A 16,008-nucleotide genomic window follows, 5' to 3' on the forward strand; every position below is an offset into this window, starting at 1 on the left:
CAATTTACATATCACCTTTTAAAAAAAGAGGTATGGTTTCTAACTAAAAGTACCCTGTTGATTTAAAAAGAGTTGCTAAGTTATACACAATCTCAGGCACTCTCTAGAGAGTAGTTTTAGAAACCAGAAACCACATCTACCTCTGTTCAAACGGACCAGACTAAACCAAATAGGTGAGGCTGAAGAAATAGGTCAGTGCTTTATATTTCAGTTGAATTATAGATTTCTACATATGAAATTTGTCACTCATCTCCCAGATGAAGCTGAGGATTGCATAATCTGAAAAATAACAATTAATAAGCAACGCTAACAATGTACTTTAAAATGCTAGCAAGCAATTAGCACAGAGCACAGACATGAAGGGACACGGAGTTAAACTTCTCCCAGACGGTAAAGAATCTGCCTGCAATGCAGGAGACCTTCAATGCAGGGTTGGATTTTGGGGTTGGGAAGATCCCCTATGGAGAAAGGAATGGCTGCCCCCTCCAGTATTCTTGCCTGGAGAATTCCATGGACAGAGGAGTCTGGTGGGCTACAGTTCATGGGGTCGAAAAGTCAGACATGACTGAGCTACATGACTGAGCAACTAACGCTTTCACTTTCCTTCAGCTGATAATATCACACAGGAAAAATCATGATAAATAGAGAGTTCCTGCATTGGGTAACTGCCATAAAGAATGTTTCTCAAACTGGAGTCCTCAAATACCTAAGATTCTCTTTAAAAAAGTTTTCACTTTTGTCTTTTCATTTCAATAACAATTAAATTCTTTCTCATGTGATAAAAAACAGATGGGGATTTCAAGATTTCTATTGCCCTTTTAATGGCTGAGTAATTTCACATGTTTGGATATAGCACATTTTGTGTACCTACTCATCAAATGATGGCCTCTTAGGTTTTCCATTACTGGGGCTATTAAACAACAATGCTACTATGAACATTTATGTGCAAATTTTTGTGTGAACATGGTTTCAGTTCTCTCGGATATGAAACTACTAGGTCATATTTTATTGATAACTCTCTAACTTTTTGAGGAACTGTCAAACTGTCTTCCACAGTGGCTATACCACATGAAATTCTCACCAGCAATGCCCACGTGTCCAATTTTTCCACATCCTCACCAAAAATTGTTATTTTCTGTTTATTTTAATTATAGCCAACCTAGTGTGTGTGAAATGGTATTTCAATATAGTTTTGTTTTATATTTCCCTAATTACTAGTGGGGGCTTCCCTGGTGGCTAAGTGGCAAAGAAATCTACCTGCCAATTTAAGAGACATGGGTTTGATCTCTCAATCAGGAAGATCCCCTGGAGAAGGAAATAGCAACCCACTCCAATATTCTTGCCTGGAAAACTCCATTAATAGAGGAGCCTGGTGGGTTACAGTCCACGGGGTTAAAAAGAGTCAGACGTGACTTAGCAACCAAACAACAACTGTTAATGGCTAACCATCTTCTCATATGCTTACTGGCCATCTGCATATCTTTGAGGAAATTTTTATTCAAGTCCTTTGCCTATTTTTAAATTTGGTTGTGTTTTTTTAAGTCATAAGAGTTCTTTATATTCATGTCTAGATCCTAATCTGATATATGATTTGCAAATATTTTCTTCCATTCCGTGAATTATCTTTTCACTTTCTTTATAGTAACTTTTTAAAAAATTAAATTTATTCTTAATTGAAGGATAACTGCTTTACAATATTGCATTGGTTTCTGCCAAACTATGGTTAACTTTCAATGACCTAAAGTTTTCAGTTTTGATGAAATCCGACTTATCTACTTTTACTTCTTTGTTTAATAAATACAATGTCTGGGCTTCCTTTACTAATGGCTATTTTTTCCTGTGTATGGGTCATACTTTTTTATTTCCTTGTATGTCTAGTTTTTTGTTAAAAAAAAAAAAAAAAAAAAACAGATATTTTAAAGGTAATGACTGAACAGGGATGTCCTTAAACATCTGGAAACAAAAATTCTCTCTGAACCCACAAAGCAGGAACCAAAACTCAGATGGTGGTTATCCCTGGCCCAGAAAAGAGTCCTGGCTTCTTAAGCCTCTGCCATAAACAACGTGCCCATATCTTAATCTTTATGGCCAGGAATAAACAGCAAAAGCAAAGAAACAGATTCAAAGAAACAGAGTCTTTGAATCAGACTCATTTTATCTTGTTCCATTTATTCTATTAACTATCAGACTTTTAAAATTGCTTTTTATAAAAGAAAATACTGTGCACATTCTTTAAATTTATTACACTAATAATAAAGACATTATCAAGGACTTGGCAACTTAACTTCTAAAAATATATAAAGTTTGAAACAATGTATTTAACAAAATTATGTTTACCACTAAAAGTTTATTCCACAGATCAAGAAACAATGTTTCCAACCTTTGCATTTTTTTCCTAGGGAAAAGAATAAGTTTGGGGAAAGGGTAAAAAAGTATTTTTTGGTTTTCTATTAGCAAGTAGATAAGAAGAAAACAAAATAAGTTTTAAACCCAGTATTTTAAATTCCTCATACTTAATTTAAAATTTAATTTTTTAACATAAGAAATAAATACAAATGCATTTGCCTTGTGAAAATACTCTATTTAGGAAAAACAGTCAGCACATGAAACACATTTATAGTAGCTATCTTATGAAAACAATTTGGCAAAAATACCCTCAAATATCCTCAACGTTTCCTTGTAGATCTGTAAAACTAGATGATTCCAGTTATCTTAAAAGGACATGGGGTAACTGTAGATACACTATACATGTCTTCCAAAAATCAGTTTCACATTGTTCTAACTTGTGAAAAATACACTGGCATTAAAAAAAATAAAGATTAAAATCAGTCTCCTGACTACAGCTATCTTTAAACAACAAAACAGGTATTTGATATTTACTTGCATGTGCACAGTACAACAGTTTATAGTAAACTAGCAAAAAGGCAATAGCTTTTAAAAAATTAAGTTATGGTCATATAGACAAAAAATTAAGTGACAAAAATGGCAATGTCTGTCTCTTTCCACAAAGTTCTTTAAAAACAGAGTTACAGTTCCTACCTGGGAGACTTCTTTGTTCATAATGAGTCCTCAAAACAGATATGGTCAAATATGGTGCTCCGTAGGGTAGTTTCCAGTGGAATGGGGGAACACTCTTTTCCAGAGATGGCTCTAGTAAGTCTCTTCACTCTTACCTCATTTAAGGCCAGTTATGCAAACAACTACAACAAAGGAGAGGCAAAAAAATAAAAGCAGAAGGGAGGTTAGATTATTATTTTATTTTCTAAGAAATAATAAAGGTCAGAAATGTTAAGTTAAAAAAAAAAAGACACAACTTTTCAGGCCAAATGGAAAAATACTTCCAAAAGACAATGGATGAATATCTGATTTCACAACTAAAGTCCTTCTGGTAACTAAATATATATTTCTATTTAAGACTGCTGCTTAAGTAATACATACTTGCATTCTGCCCTTAATGGTCTGAGACACCCATTTATATGTCTTTTAAAAAAAGGTTTCTGGCTGCATTTGTATGTTTATCTTTCTTTCTACCTATAAATTCTGATTTTTAATGTTTTCAGTTTGCATTTAATTCTTTCATTTCTGTAACACTTCCCATTATATATTAAAGATACTATGGTATTTTACTTTCAAATCTTTTATTGAAAAAGTGTACAAACTTTTTAGTTTCATAATACCTAAAAATAAATTTCATTGACTTCTGTTTCTAGTAAGGATGAATGATCTTGTATTGGACTAACTTGCCCACACATAACAATGGACAAAAAAATCTGGACAAAATAAAATTTACTCAAAGACATGGAAAAGTGACCAAAAGAAGGCAGAAATGTGGGGAATTTGATAACTGAAAGAAAGGAATCGTACTGAATAAGATCTATACTCACAGAGAACTCTTACCAGTATACCCCTAAGTACTACAGGGAGGCTAGGCCTAAGGGAGAAAACCACTCTCTCTTTGGCTTGAAGCATTGGAGAATGTAGTTCAGAGCTGACAGAATGCTAGACAACAAGAGGAGAAAATCATGGTAAGAAGGGCCGCAGAGCAAGGGGTGGGGTACCTTAAATCTGTATACAAATGTTCCTTAAATCCTTGGTTGATCAGAGGAATTCAGAGGAATTGCTCATGCACAGGGAGACTCCAAGTAGCTCCATACAACCATACCACAACTGAGATTCCCTTTTGCTGTTTATAATCACACACTCCTCACTCCCTTTTTCTTAGCTCCTTAGTAACCACTTATCTGCCCCCATTTCTATAATTTTGTCACTTTGAGAATATTATAGAAATTGAATCAATTCCATACTTGAATCAAGTATCGAAATATTTTGTAATGCCTTTTTCACTCAGTATAATGCCTTTGATATCCATCCAACTTGTTGCATATAAAAATTGTTTGTTGCTTTTTATTGCTCCATGGTTTGAAGGTACCAGTTTCTTTTCCACCATTCACTGTTGAGGTACATTTGGGTTGTTTTCAAATTGGGGCTATTATGAATAAAGCTGCTATAAATATTTGTGTACAGGTTTCTGTGTGAATATAGGTTTTCATTCTTCTGGGATAAACATCCAGAATTTTATATACAACTGGATTGTTCAGTAAGTGTGTATTTACTAGCCAGTAATTTAGTTGTCTACTAGAACAAAAATCAATACTCTTCAGAAAAAAATAACAATCCACAATAGTATCCACAACATCCAGTATAGAATAAAAAAATTACTAAACATGCAAAGAAGCTAGAAATTGCAATTCAAAATCAGGGTAACAAAAGTGGGGGTCTATAGAAATCTATCATAAGATAATCAGTTGAAATTAGCTGATAAGGATGTTAAAGCAGTTATTATGAATATGTTCAAGATGTTATAATAAGTTAACAGATGGGAAATACTGGGAGCAAATGGAAACTATAAAACAGAAGTAAATGGAAATTGAAGAACTAGTTCAACATTGAAATTTTTCAATTCACTGGACAAGCTTAACAGATTTGTGATGGCACAAAAATAAGTTGGTGAACTTAAAGTCAAAACAGTACCAAATATGAAGACTGGACAACTGAAAAAATTTAAAACCAAAAGCTGACGTTTTGAAAAGATAAAAAAAAAATTATTAATACTTGAGGTAAGACTAAGTAAATCTTTTTTCAGGGGTTCACTAAGACTCAATAGCATTAAGATGTAAATTCTCCTCCAAATTAATTCATATACTCAAAAATAAAATTAGTTGTTTACTTTTTGCATATCTAGTGCATTTTATGATCAAAGAATATAAATCTATTTTTGTTTTATTATATATTTATAATGGAGGTTTTAAATGCTTGAGGCTTTTGCTCTTTAAATAAAGACTATATTTTCTCTTAATCATGATTTCCCCAATGATGAATTCCAGATTAAAGTGGAATGTCTATCTAATGTTAGAAAATTGGATGATTCTATGACTGGATCCAAAAGTGCTTACCTCTTATAGTCCCTCTAAATTAAACTAAGTGTTTTTCATATTTTCAAGATTTTTTTTCTTCTTTCCTTGATTTAAACGCACAATTTGAAAATGCAAAGAAACTTGGACTGGCTCTTCACATTGACATAGTTTAAACTATTAAAGACAGGAATTTATAGTTAGGTTAGTCCAATTTACATTGTACTTAGTTGGGTTTTTCTCACTGTATATATCTACCTTATTTGCATCTATAATCAACAGTGCTATAAAATATTTCTTGGATGATGAGATTCCTCACGATTACTACTTTGTGTTCTTTCATCTTTGAATTTCCCTAGGTAAATCTGCGTCAGAACTGGAAAGTAGTAATTGAATACAGCAAAGACGGCATTTTTTCATCTAGTCAACCACAAACCCAGGTTCTGTCGTTTTCTGCCTTTCAAGGAAGAGCACTCCTCAAAAATCATTTGTGTAGTTAACACTGCAGATAAAATCTTTGTGAAATAATGCCACTGTCTTCCATAAAACCTGTGAGTTTTTACAGGTACTTTTTTAAAACCAGGCAGTAACTGAAGCCAGATGGATCCTGCTAATGACTGAGGGTCCTGATGACTCATGGCCAAACATGTGAGGGAATACAGAAACAGTGCTGAGAAGGGAGGCTGAGCATACTCAGTCAGAGACTGCATGAAGACAGAAAAGCACAAGATAAATCTATACTCCAAAAAGATATGTAGACAATGAGAAGCAAAAAATATGAAAACCAAGAGAAAGCTAATACACTGAGAACCAAAAAAGACAGGAGGCATATGAATAAATAGAGAGAAAAAGAGTACTGCTGATGATCTGATGTTTGTTATTATGAAATTAATAAGCTTACTGTTTTTAAAACATCTCTCTCTAGTATTTATTATGTATTATCTGTGCTATCCAGAGTTCAGTATTTTAAGTCTTCTCTCACCCCCAGGAGCCCAAAGCAGGAGATCTGATATGGACGGTACAAACTCCTTATAGACCCTCATGCCTGGAGGCTTCCCATTACTTGTTCCAATTCTCTCCTTACGGGTAAGGCCTTTCTGTCTTCATTATCTGCTTCCAATTCTGCCCCAAGTGCTGGCTAGTGCAGCACCTCAATTCCTTTAATTTCGTTTAATAAATTATTCAGTTTAATCTGTTAAATTCAATCTGATTTAAGAATCACATGAGGAAACAAGGTGATAGAAAAACACCTATAATGCACTTAATATATAGAAAGAGTAAAAAAGGAAATCTATAAAACACTCTTCTTCCTTTGTTACTCTGGAGTCAGGCAGAGGTACAGGGCCAGAATTTTTAAATATAGAGAGAAATAGAACAAAGGAATATCTATGGATCTACCACCCAGAAGTAATGACAGTAAACATTTTTGATGCATTTTAATGAAGTATTATCAATAAATCAGAAGTCCCCACACTCATACAAAGCCTACTCCCCTTCCTTTTGATAGAGATAACCACTGGCATAAATTTAATATATATCTTCTGGTCAAATTTTTTCTATCCATCCATAAACAATATACACTGATGTTTTATACTTTAAAATATACATGCTTAAACTGTATACTATATATATTAAAATTACAATGTATATAAGGTACTTTAATAAAATTAGTGCAGATTGAAGGTTGTCTTTATCATAAAGTTATTTTTTTCTTCTTTATGATATACTTTTTGATGAGGAGAGAAAGGGATAACGTTAGCCAAAACTCCCAGTGTGCTGGGATTAATAGCTTAGTTCAGCTATGCTGTCATCCAATAATAGGTTGTTATAAATAAACCATTAACATTAGTGGCAATTATAAATTATTTTGGTTACATGAAGTTAAGATTCCAAAGTTACATCTGTGTTCTTATTAATTCTACCTAAAATAAACTTTAAGAAGTAAAAGGGCACCTAAAAAACTGGGGAAATAATAAGTTTTTTTCCTTGGGATGGATCGAAAGATTTTTGTGAAAGAATGAAGAAAAAAATGATGCCACCAACTTTCCTATTAGTGATGACACAAAAGTCATACTATCCAAACCAAAGACAAAAACGATCTAAATGAAATTTGAAATCAAGCCATCCATAACAGTTTTTGAATGTCTATAAAGTTTACTTATTTGACTTCTCTACAGTATATAGTTGTCTTTTCTTATTAACACTGTTAAGAGAAGGCCTAAAAGAAAATCAAGACTTTAAAAATAGAACTGTTCTTCTTAATAAAATGACAATATTTGCTTATTTTTTCTTGTTAATCTTCAATTTTTAGAAGACTGACTTCATTGTTCTTATGATTACAAAATGTGTTTATGAAAATCTTGCCATTTCTCTCCAGAAAAGTACTTACTTCTTCACACAATTTTTGGGGTGTCTTAAAAATCTGGGTAAATGCATAGGTATTGTTAGAAGATAAAATTGCATTACGTTGGAAAGATAGGTAAAATGTCGTTTTTTGATAAGAACAAGAGTTCCAAAGGGACAGAGCTGGGAAACAAATCTTGGTAAATGGCAAGTATTCTACAGTGAATCAGCACTACAGACAATGACTGTAGGGAAATTTTTCATAACCATGTGCAACAAGAGACGTGAAGAAAAATATTCATGTTAGCAATGTTTATGAGAGCAAAAAATAGGAACAATCCAGGTGCACATCAATAACAGCATGGATTAGCAAAGCCTAGTATATTGATACACTGAAACCTCACATTAGTTAAATAAACTGACCAGATCCAGCTATTCACATCTGCCTACGGGCAACCACAGTCCCTTCTGAAAATCCAGGTGGTTCAGTTCAGTTCAGTCGCTCAGTCTGTCTGACTCTTTGCAACCCCATGGACTGCAGCACGCCAGGCCTCCCTGTCCATCACTAACCCTTGGACTTTACCCGAACTCATGTCCACTGAGTCAGTGATGCCATCTAAACATCTCATCCTCTGTCGTCCCCTTCTCCTTCCGCCTTCAATCTTTCCTAGCATCAGGGTCTCTTCCAATGAGCAGTTCTTTGCATCAGGTGGCCAAAGTATTGGAGTTTCAGCTTCAACATCAGTCCTTCCAATGAACACTCAGGACTGATTTCCTAGAGGATGGACTGGTTGGATCTTCTTGCAGTCCAAGGGACTCTCAAGAGTCTTCTCCAACACCACAGTTCAAAAGCATCAATTCTTCGGCACTCAGCTTTCTTTATAGTACAACTCTCACAATCCATACATGACTACTAGAAACACTAAAGCTTTGACTAGATGGACCTTTGTTGGCAAAGTAACGTCTCTGCTTTTTAATATGCTGTCTAGGTGAGTCATAACTTTCCTTCCAAGGAGTAAGCGTCTTTTAATTTCATGGCTGCAGTTACCATCTGCAGTGATTTTGGAGCCCAAAAATATAAAGTCTGACACTGTTTCCACTGTTCCCCCATCGATTTGCCATGAAGTGATGGGAACAGATGCCATGATCTTAGTTTTCTGAATGTTGAGCTTTAAGCCAACCTTTTCATGCTCCTCTTTCACATTCATGAAGAGGCTCTTTAGTTCTTCACTTTCTGCCAAAAGGGTGGTGTCATCTGCATATCTGAGGTTATTGATATTTCTCCCGGCAATCTTGATTCCAGCTTGTGCTTCTTCCAGACCAGAGTTTCTAATGATGTACTCTGCATAGAAGTTAAATAAGCAGGGTGACAATATACAGCCTTGACGTACTCCTTTTCCTATTTGGAGCCAGTCTGTTGTTCCATGTCCATTCCTAACCACACCTTCCTGACCTGCATACAGGTTTCTCAAGAGGCAGGTCAGGTGGTCTGGTATTCCCATCTTTTCCAGAATCTTCCACAGTTTATTGTGATCCACACAGTCAAAGGCTTTGGCATAGTCAATAAAGCAGAAATAGATGTTTTTCTGGAACTCTCTTGCTTTTTTGATGATCCAGCGGATGTTGGCAATTTGATCTCTGGTTCCTCTGCCTTTACTGAAACCAGCTTGAACATCTGGAAGTTCTCGGTTCATGTACTGCTGAAGCCTGGCTTGGAGAATTTTGAGCATTACTTTACTCGTATGAGATGAGTGCAATTGTGTGGTAGTTTGAGCATTCTTTGGCATTGCTTTTCTTAGGGACTGGAATGAAAACTGACTTTTCCAGTCCTGTGGCCACTGCTGAGTTTTCCAAATTTGCTGGCATATTGAGTGCAGCACTTTCACAGCATCATCTTTCAGGATTTGAAATAGCTCAACTGGAATTCCATCATCTCCACTAGCTTTGTTTGTAGTGATGCTTCCTAAGGCCCACTTGACTTCACATTCCAGGATGTCTGGCTCTAGGTGCGTGATCACACTACTATGATTATCTGGGCCATGAAGATCTTTTTTGTACAGTTCTTCTGTGTATTCCTGCCACCTCTTCTTAATATCTTCTGCTTCTGTTAGGTCCATACTACTTCTGTCCTTTATTGAGCCCATCTTTGCATGAAATGTTCCCTTGGTATCTCTAATTTTCTGGAAGAGATCTCTACTCTTTTCCATTCAATTGTTTTCCTCTATTCCTTTGCATTGATCACTGAGGAACGCTCATATCTCTCCTTTCTATTCTTTGGAACTCTGCACTCAAATGGGTATATCTTTCCTTTTTGCTTCTCTTCTTTTCACAGCTATTTGTAAGGCCTCCTCAGACAGCCATTTTGCTTTTTTGCATTTCTTTTAATTGGGGATGGTCTTGATCCCTGTCTCCTGTACAATGTCATGAACCTCCATCCATAGTTCACCAGGCACTCTATCAGAACTAGTCCCTTAAATCTATTGCTCACTTCCACTGTATAATCGTAATAGATTTGATTTAGGTCATACCTGGATGGTCTAGTGGTTTTCCCTACTTTCGTCAATTTAAGTCTGAATTTGGCAATAAGGAGTTCATGATCTGAACCACAGTCAGCTCTTGTTTTTGCTGACTGTATAGAGCTTCTACATTTTTGGCTGCAAAGAATATAATCAATCTGATTTTGGTGTTGATCATCTGGTGATGTCCATGTGTAGAGTCTTCTCTTGTGTTGTTGGAAAAGGGTGTTTGCTATGACCAGTGCGTTCTCTTGGCAAAAGTCTATTAGCCTTTGCCCTGCTTCATTCTGTACTCCAAGGCCAAATTTGCCTGTTACTCCAGGTATTTCTTGTCTTCCTACTTTTGCATCTCAGTCCCCTATAATGAAAAGGACATCTTTTGGGGGTCTTAGTTCCAGAAGGTCTTGTAGGTCTTCATAGAACCGTTCAACTTCAGCTTCTTCAGCATTACTGGTTGGGGCACAGACTTGAATTACCGTGATATTGAATGGTTTGCCTTAGAAACAAACAGTAGTAATAAAGTATTATCAAGTATGGGCTCTGGAGCCCAACTCCACCATTACCAACTTTCTGACCTTAACCTCTCCATGCATCAGTTTCCTCAACTACAAAAACGAGGATAATATTTGTACCTACTCAACAGTTGTTTGGAGACTAAACATTTAATGTTGCTGTTGTTTAGTCATTAAGTTGTGTCCAACTCTTTCTGTGATCCCATGGACTGTGGCCAACCAGGCTCTTCTGTCCATGAGATTCTCTAGGCAATAATACTGGAGTGGCTTGCCATTTCCTTTTCCCCAGGGATCATACCTTAATGTATGTTAATTTTGATTACTTGCTCCCCTTAAAAAAGGGCAAAAACACCTTAAAACCAAAATTGTGTGTTTAAACACTCTGCATATCAACTACTAAATCTAAAATATTAATGACTCTTACATCTACTTTTATACTCACATTAAAGAGATAAATACTGAAAAGCCTATACCAATGGATTTTAATACTAATAATTCTTATAAATACATCTGTTTTGGAGATAAGTTATTTTCAAAGCAATTGCTACCAGAATCTCAGTTATCACCCCTGAAATCTTTTTCACTCTCATACCCTGTGTATGTTACTCACCAAGCCCCATCTGGTCTATTTCAAAAATAAATCATCAATCAACAGAGATACAAATCCAACACCCTATTCCTGCTTAGACTCTTTCCATGAAGTTTTATCTCACATATGACAAAACCCAAAACTCACAACACACAGCACACTACACTAGAGCCACACTAATCTGTCCTTCAGTTCCTCTCCATTCCCCAGTCTTTTTTCCCCATTCCATGGCCTTCACTACAATACAATCTCTGCTGTGAATAATCCCTCCTGTTTTCTTCACCTGCTCAATTCCTTATTCATTGTTCAAGCTTTAACTCCAATTCAATTTCTCTTACCCCAGTAATCAAAATCAGCCCTCCATGACAGTTTCAACTTTTTCTTCATAGAATTAAAAAAATATATTTCTTACATATTTGTTTGTGTGATTATGTATACCACTTACCTTCCTCACTACACTGTAAAACACCAGGTGCACATTTTTAAAACAGCACAGAGTAGGTATACAACATTTAAGAAGTTTAATTTGTGGAATTAATGAATCTGTTCTAATTCAAGAACGGCAGTGAAGTTGAAAGCTCAAAGAGAATGAGGATCATTAAAGTGCTCAAAGGACATTACAAATCTTCCTAAACAAATTCAAGAGGAGTATGAATGGCATGAGGGGGACAAACTAGATTATTAACATAAGGGATTAGACAAAGGTTTGGTGTTGAGAACACAGGGAGGAAAGAAAGATGAAAGTAGTAAAACTGTTAGATTAGTCTCTACTAATTGGAGAATGCCTATTTCTGTGGCATCATTCTGCAACATAATTTACCTCTCTGCTTTTGTCATACTGCAAGAGAAAACACCAGGTTTTGGAAAGAATCATTTTCAAAGAGCTAAAAATGAAATGTAACACCTAGACTACAACAGTTTAGTTCTTTCCTAAAGAGCAACTCTACTAAAATGGAAGAGTTTGGGGGAGAGAAGATCAAGAAGAGATGAAGATGTAGTAGCTTAGTAAGAAACAAGAAAGTCTGAGAAGGAACAAAGATATTTAAAAGCAACTGAGGGGAAGGTCGGAGAAGGCAATGGCACCCCACTCCAGTACTCTTGCCTGGAAAATCCCATGGATGGAAGAGCCTGGTAGGCTGCAGTCCATGGGGTCACTAAGAGTCGGACACGACTAAGCGACTTCACTTTCACTTTTTACTTTCATGCATTGGAGAAGGAAATGGCAACCCACTCCAGTGTTCTTGCCTGGAGAATCCAGGGATGGGGGACCCTGGTGGGCTGCCGTCTATGGGGTCGCACAGAGTCGGACACGACTGAAGCGACTTAGCAGCAGCAGTAGCAGAGGGGAAGTCTTGCTGGATGACAGAGTGTAAACTACCCCTTTCACTCCAATAAAATCTTTAGGAATGGCTTGGTTTTATTCATCACCAAAAAAATAATGTTGGTATTACATTTTTTATGTTTCTTACTTGTTTTCTACTTTGCAAGAACTCTTGAAAAGAGCTCCAAGGACAGAGAATGGTAGTCTAAGGAAGAACAATTTGTCCCCCCACCACACAACAATTATATTATGAAAACACATAGGCAGTTAAACTGAATGATAGAGTATTCTATTTCTTATTGAAAAACAACGTATTTCTTCAGGTCAACTAGTATTCTATTTCTTATTGAAAAACAACATATTTCTTCAGGTCAACTAACCAGTTAGCAAACTGGTTAATGTAAGGCCATAATAAAGTCAAGGATTTTGAGTCTGGATCCCTATGATTCATTAATATTTCTATTCCAAAATGAAAGGCTATATGCCTAATCTTTGGTAAACTGCCTTTCAAATGGGAGAAGCTGGATAGTCCATTAAAGGCAGACAAGAGAGTATGAATAGACGAATGAAAGTCATCACTATCATTATTGGCAAAATTTAAAGTATACATCACACGAATTCCGAATCCAGGGTCATATTAGTTTATGAAAAGGGTCAAAGAACCTTTGAAAGTTTGGAAAATAACTATTTCGGTCTCATGTAAATTCTTTCAAGAAAGTTCACCATGCCATGTAATTTTAAGTCTAAAACAAACCCAAGTGAATGCTTTCCAAGAATAAATTAAGGATTACATTATAATGTAATTATCTCACTTTAATGATGCTTAAAGTAATTAAACAATTTAACAGAGGGAAAAGAATCTATGAAAGGTCCTGTTAACTGTTGACCATAGTAGAAGAGTTTTAAAAAAAAACACATTTTGTTTAAATTCCTCTCATGTTTAGATCTAACAAAAGCAATAATGTAATGCAAGTAGTAAGTAACATCAAATTCCTAATCATAATTGAAAAGACAGTACAAAATGTCTACTCTTTCCTATTTAACCATCTGGAACATGTTAGAGACTCCCTGAAAGCAAGAAAAATCTGCAAGTATAATTACACTCTGGGACTATTAGCATGACATGCTTCAATAAATACTCCTAATAGGATTTGCTGATATAATAATTGGCACTAAAATGGATGGATTTTCTTTATTTGGCTATTTGTTCTTACTGACTGAATACTCAAGAAAACCAATAAATTGTCCCTCCAATAGAAAACAAACAAACAAAAGTCCACCAAGCAAGGACAATGTGTGACAGGTTGCAGAGGCAGAACGTAAGGGATGAGCAGAGAGCAAAGATTTGCAAACACCTGAGTTCAATTTTTATTTTCCCTCCCACTGTTTCCCTTTCTTTCTTCCCTCCTCTAACCCCAATCTGGCATGACTATCTGCTCTCTGGTCAGAAGTGACTTGGTTAGGGTTAAAAGAAAATCTTATATGCCATCTTGGAGTTGGTCAAATTCCAGTAGGCTGAAGGCCTTCAGACAATAACATGGGAAAAGATTCAAAACTCACTCTACTCCTGATGGGTTTGGAGATGTAACATTTAGTTACCTAAACTGGAAAGGTTAAGCAAAGGAAGAACCCAACCAATCAAGATGTTTAGGAAGACAGTTCTGGCAGCTGAGCAACAGAGTGAAGGGGGCTGTTTTAATAGACTATTTCTGATACATTGAGCAGCTGAACCAGTGCAGCAACAGTGGGGTTGAATGAGACATTGGACTAAACCAACAAGAGGAAGAGGTGAAAAAGAGAGCCCCAATTGTCAGCATGTATGAATTATGAAAATAATTCATGTTTTTCTAGAATTAATGCAAACATTTGTATATCTATTCTACAAATATAGAATACACATATAATTCTTTACAGTTTTAATGATCAGTGCACATATTAAGAGCATCTTTATTCATTAAATTTTTAACATAATTTTATTATTAATTTTATTTCTTTTCAGCTGTGCTCGATCTTGCTTGCTGCATGCAGGCTTTCTCTAGTTGCAGCAGCCGGGGCTACTCTCCAGTTGTGGTGCTCAGATTTCACATTGTGATGGCATCTCTTGCTGCATAGCAAGGACTTACAGACTCCAGCAGTTGAGGCACATAGGCTTAGTTGCCCCATGGCATGTGGAATCTTCCCTGAGCAGGAATCGAACCCATGCACCCTGTGTGGGCAGGCAGATTCTTAACCACAGGACCAACAGGGAAGTCCACTAAATTTTTATACACACAACTTCTCATGTTATTAAAATATTCTTCTACATTGTCTGTAAAATATTCTTGTGTGTGTGTGAGAGAGTTTTTAAGCAGAGTATGGGACTTTAGTTCCAATTTTTTGCTGATGAGGCATCTTTCTGGCTAAAACTTTACTTTCATTCAGGATTATATTCTCTAAATAAGTCCTACAAACACCAAGTGTCCTGTAATAGGAGTCTAGGTGTATATTAAAGACATTTAGCCAAGACTGAGTTTACAGGAGATAACAGATGTCTGAGAGAGAAGCTAATGAATTTTCAGTTATGTACACATTAATTATGAATATGACGTCCAAGTAGATCTGTCTAGCTGACTTCCAAAGTAGAGGGATATAAAGGTCTTCAGAATCAATGACATATTGATAATAATGGAATAGATGAGAGGACCAAGAAAAAGTATGTCGAGAGGAGAATGGATTACTCTGGAAACATTCCCATATTTAAAGAAGGGGGCAGTTATAGCCAGAAGATCAAGTAACAAAAAGAAAGAAAGAAAGAAAATGAATAAAGATAAGAGGAAAACCAGAAGTTGAGAGCAGAGAGACCATAATGTCCAGTTTCAAGAATTATTTTGAACCTGACAAAACAATCTCAATCCCTTTGAGGATAACAGCAACACATATCTACACATCTATCAGCTATCACATATTGTTTCACAATTGCAACAGTAAATCACACTGCATTCCTTCTGATGACCTCTTTTTGTTGTGAATCTGAGTTTATGGTAGGTGCTGTGATAAAAAGCAAGCACCATGTGGAAATCAACATGAAACAGGAAATGAGGGTTGCAGTGCCCAAGCTAAGCCCAAGATGTGAGAAGTTATGCAGTACTCTCAGATGCACACATCCTATTAGTAAGCAACTGCGGTCATTTAAGAATAAAATTAAAATATTACTTCTTTGAATTCATGTGTATTATTTTTTCAAACAGCTGCTAAGTTGCTAGCACATACATACTTATTAACTTTTTTGACCTAATTACTTAATAAATGTATCTATTAGGTATTCCTTGGATCTAAG

The 16,008-nt window shown here is 35.7% G+C and overlaps 1 protein-coding gene across 7 annotated transcripts in view; it reads right to left on the bottom strand.

Annotated features, from left to right (window-relative positions):
• Window positions 1-16,008, bottom strand: part of NCOA1 (nuclear receptor coactivator 1) — a 219,647-nt gene that overhangs the window by 103,231 nt on the left and 100,408 nt on the right. For all 7 annotated transcript variants that reach the window (XM_027555936.1, XM_027555934.1, XM_027555939.1 and 4 more), the window contains one exon: window positions 3,040-3,200. The gene's annotated coding sequence lies outside the window, so the exon portion shown is untranslated. The remainder of the gene's footprint in view (window positions 1-3,039; window positions 3,201-16,008) is intronic.

Source organism: Bos indicus x Bos taurus, chromosome 11, assembly GCF_003369695.1.
Source record: "Bos indicus x Bos taurus breed Angus x Brahman F1 hybrid chromosome 11, Bos_hybrid_MaternalHap_v2.0, whole genome shotgun sequence".
In the NCBI taxonomy this organism is placed as follows: Eukaryota; Metazoa; Chordata; class Mammalia; order Artiodactyla; family Bovidae; genus Bos; species Bos indicus x Bos taurus.